The following is a 5321-nucleotide window of genomic DNA, read 5'->3' on the forward strand; positions in this document are numbered from 1 at the left end:
GATCCCTTTTACTACTATGTTAGTCATCAAGTCACAAAATAATTATATTAGATCTCTGGCAAATTTTTAATTATTGTAGTTGTACTACATTATGTCCTAATAGATATGGACTTGAGATTGTTACTAACCATTCTCTGCCTAGACAAGGTACTCGGTAGACTTCTAGCATCTATGAGCAACTTACCAATTACCTTAGTAGAAAGTCCTTAGAGAAACACCCGTAGTAGACGTTAATAGTCAATAGAAAATGGTAGAAAAAATAGTTTGAAACTGATGTGAAGCTAGTCTCCTCTCTCCTGGCAACACAGAGACTTTACTTCCGGGTCTGTTATGCGTCTTTACCTTTTTCTGTAGCGTTTCCCATTTGATAGAAAGCGTTTCACAATACAGCAACAGTTCGCAGTTAAATGTGGCGTTTCATCGTCGTAAGGATGGACAAGAAGAAGCAATGAATATGATAAATAAAATCCACATTTGCATATCGGGAATAACTAAGCGTCCGAAGGTATGACAAGTCACTCGCAGACATCCTTTTAACCGAGAACGGATATTTGAATGTGAGAGGAAGCTTGTGCGTTTGAATATTACGTCACTCGGATACTTAGGGGAAAAGCCCTGAGCCGTTTTCTGAAGGAGAGTTGATTTCTCCTACAAAGAATTAAGGAATGTTTTTAATTCAACGACCTGTGTTTGTAAATAAAAATGAAACAGATAATGTGAAAACGTTTGAAACATTTGTTTCTCCAATAACATGTTTAAAATTAAAGGTAGTTATGCATATGATGTTCTGAGCGCACTATTTTCCTTGGTTACGGTCTATGATCGAGGATTCAAGCATCATCGAATGAATTGATAGGCTCAAAAAGAGTGTAGCGAGGAGGTATCCAAATACATAAAAAACCAAGGTATTGTGCCTTATTTGGCTGTCATTGCTATTATTTTGGAATTAATGGAAAAATTCAACTTCGGCCTAAATCGTCACCATTGCTGAGTGGTATTTTACGCTTTGGTTTCCATATCAGCAGAACTCGTCCTCTGTAACTAGTAATTTTTTGTTTACAGTTTAACGTATTTGGTCTTTTGTCAAAATAGGTTTAACATTTAAGAGAGTACCCGTTTCACAGCGATGAACCTTGCTGATAAATCAAAGGATATGATAAGTAACAGGATATCACACCATTGGGGGTTTGGCGAATGACTAAAAACAAATTACGTCCAAGGCAACGGAAGATTTTGTATGTTTACTCTTCATGCAATGCGGGTAAGATATTCCTTAGTTAAAAGGGTTGCCACATCATCATATCAGTCTTAACACACACACTCTCTCTCTCTCCTTTTATGTATGTATGTCCGGAATAAACTACACTGATGGAGAATCTGAAGCAATCCTTAGTCATGAAACTGACGTTAGAGGCATAACATGAGTAATTATTTACTATTTGACTGATAGGATACACAAGGTCATTTGACAATACTTGACCCTTTTTCATATCAATGACTATCTTATCAATGACAACTAAATATTGTTTAATCTCCGGGAGGTAAATATATAACTGATTGATAAAGGCTGGTATACGCTGGCACGAAACGTCCTTTTTCTTTGAATTCTCGGTCACGTGAAAGCAGGGTGACGAAATAGGCCGCTACCGGACAACCCCAAGCCATTCTTCAGGCCAGGCCAGACTGATGGAAGTCAGAAAAGAAGGTGTAAAGAAGAGGAAGAGTAGGTTTGACTCTTGAGGAAACGATAGACGTGACTTTTGACAGATGGAAGATTAAGCGAATGTGGGAGTAAGGAAATAATTCCGGAGGTAAGCAGAGGGGGAAAAGAATAACCGGCACTATGAATCAGAGAAATAAACATAGGGAGTTGTAGCTTGACTGATATCCTAAAAGAGCCCAAGCGAAGGAATGACTGTCTCCATTACATTGACAGATCATTGGCTACATCAGTACTTATAAAAAAAAGAAGAAACAACACTAAAAGCGCAAGCAGTGTTCTAGCCAGGGAAATATGGAACGGTACTTTTAAATGTTAATTATTGGGATGGATAAAATTCCACCCTTCAGAGGATAAGTCAGCCATTGAATCTATGTGGTCTTTCAATGGAGAGGTGGAAGTAACTTGAATACCCAAAATGTTGATTGATGCGAAGAGTAGCAGGTTTATTAAACAGGATGGACTTCACCAAGATAGAGAGAGAGAGAGAGAGAGAGAGAGAGAGAGAGAGAGAGAGAGAGAGAGAGAGGATAATGCACGGGACTCAGTTCGTCTGCAAATGCGTTACGAAATCTTATAGGAATGCAATCTTAGTCAGATGCCTTCCTGTTGTGACTAGTCCGAAATAGGACCTGTGTCTCACACTAAAGGTAGTATCTCAATTATTGGTCTGTTTGTCCCTCGACCAGAATACTGCCTGCAAGGCTAGATACACATAAAAACACAACGTAGACTATATGATATATATATATATATATATATATATAATATATATATATATATATATATATATCAGTATATATGCACCGTGACATCTTTTTTATATTTACAAATATTAAACCACAAATATCCTGTCGAGTCCACTATCTCGCAAATAACTTACATCCAAAGGGAATTAGACCTGATAAATGCTTGTTCCCCAGTAGGATTTAAAGTGCTGCCTGGTTTTAGAAACAAAGTTTTACAGTGATTTCCACCGCTGAGCCATCAAGGCTACGTGGTCAAATGTCACTGTGCATCCTTGTTTCTAAACCAGGTGAAAATGCGCCTATTAATCATTGTTCCCCTTAGGTGTAAGTTATTCCCACGTTGAATATTAAAATAATATGGGTTGATATTTGTGGATATATAAAAAGGGCTGATATCTTTGGATACATAAACATGTATATATATATATATATATATATATATATATTATATATATATATATATATATATCATATATAATATATATATTATATATATATGTGTGTGTGTGTGTGTGTGTATACAACTACTCCAAACGACCAGTGACTATCGTCTGTTAGTCGTTTCATTTTTAGTTTTCTGTAAAAGAAAACTATTGAGGTGGCTATTTGTCTGTTCGTCCGCACTTTTTCTGTAAGGCCTCAGATCTTAAAAGGTGAAGAGGCAACAGGGCTGCAAATTGGTATGTTGATCATCCACCGTCCAATCATCAAACATCCAAATTGTAGCCCTCTAGCCTCAATAGTTTTTTTTTTTTTTTTTGTATTCAAGGTTAAAGTTAGCCATGATAGTGCGTCTGGCAACACCATATTACAGGCCACCACCGGGCCGTGACTAAGAGTTTCATGGGTCGCGGCTCATACAGCATTATACGCAATGGAAATTCGACTGCGCCCGAAGAAACTCCGGCGCATTTTTTACTTGTAAAGGTAAACAGTGGTATGTAGGGACAGGAAGATCACATTTAAGACTTATATGTCGTTCAATGAAGGGCGGACCATAATATGGTTATGAGAAACATGTCATGTCTGGTCTTGACTTTGCTAAGTCAACAGATAAAAGAGCTATTTCTGTACGAATATTTTGTATTAAGAAGAGTAGTGTTCTTTCCTTTCAACCCCCACAAGCAGAAACTGGCGTCAGTTAAAAATAAATTCTAAAGAAAAAAATGAAAATTACAATTATAAAAAATCTACGAACTACAGTTGATAGGATGGATCCGTAAAAAGTACAGCTAATACCGTTTCATGAGTGCAAGACCAAGACAGGTTATTTGGTCAATACTTACAAATGAACCTCAGTCTGTCTAGAGGGCAACTGATTGCTAGAGAATTATCAGAAAAGATCAAAATTGAAATTCGTGTTTCAGGAAAAAATGAACATAGACGAGTAAATGGCACCTTAGATAAATGAACTAATTCGTAATTTAAGCATCGGGAAATATCCCATAAAAAAATTGAACGCACCATTAGATCATCCATTCTTCCAGAATATATCAACTTTTATATCATGCATAAAATAAGAATAAAACATTTTTTTACCTCTGAAGGCCGACGGTCAGGAGATTGCATGGTCTCTTCGAGCACCTAGCCAGAACCTAGAAAAAAAGGAAAAAGAAAAATAAGGATGAAAGAAAGAATTATAGGTACACACACACACACACTATATATATATATATATATATATATATATATATATATATATATATATATATATCACTCACGGATACTAGCACACAAAATACCTTCTTCAAGTCGAATTTGCTATCCTCAGGAATAACAGCCAACGAGACATACGTACATACATACATAAACACACAAACATAATATATGTATATATATATATATAGTATATATAAAAGATGTATATATATATATATATATATATCAATATGATATATATATATATATATATATATATATATATATATATATATATATATATGATATATATATTTATATAATAAGTATGTGATATAATTTCATTAAATATCTTACATCTACTGTAGTTTTACCAACTGGTACTCAGTAATGATACCTTTCGTTTAATGTTATTTGTGATTTACTACAATCACCATCATCTTTTATTTTTCTTTTTCTATTATAATAGTTTGTAAAATTTTTCCCTTATTTTTCGTCTTTTCTCTTTTCGTAGGTTGGCATTCACGACTTGCCTACCCTCAGAATGCATGCCCATTATGGGCAATAAATAAAAGTAATGATAATGTTATATATGTATGTATCACGATGATGCGTTACTGGCCTCAATATTCATGGTTCATTCCTATCACTTTGTTACAGAACAGGTCCCGTGGTCAAGTTATCACAAGAAGGTAATGATTTTTTGCTTTTGAGATTTGTGGTCCTAATTTGACCAAAATAGTACAGGAAGCCACGCAAGTGTTTCTCGTTAAGAAAATACCGCACGAAGTTGTTGCGAGGAATTAAAGAGAAAGTTCGCTCAAGCAAAATGTGTGTGATATTCTACTGGAAATATCGCTTTGAATCCTTGCAATTTGCATAAGAATTTTCTTTGAACGAGTCGTTGAAAGTTGCATTTTTTTGGTAAATAATTTTTAACTTTTAGCTCACAGAATTACTCTTTTCACGTCTCGAAATTTTTTTTAGTTTTTTCTGGGAATATTAAAAGTCCGTTCTCTGGAGAGTTCGAGAAAACAACCGGTAGTAGAACGCAGAATATTCCTCACCTTCCGAGAACTATTGCCCTCCTACATAAGTGAAGACACAACACTCCCAAAATAATTTTTTATTTTCATGTCAGAATTGAAAATGGTTTTATGCATTTAAGAGCGGGAAAAATAGTTCTTCCGTTCCAGTATATTGGTGGTACGCTC

The sequence above is a fragment of the Macrobrachium nipponense genome, chromosome 4, assembly GCF_015104395.2.
Source record: "Macrobrachium nipponense isolate FS-2020 chromosome 4, ASM1510439v2, whole genome shotgun sequence".
Taxonomy (NCBI): Eukaryota; Metazoa; Arthropoda; class Malacostraca; order Decapoda; family Palaemonidae; genus Macrobrachium; species Macrobrachium nipponense.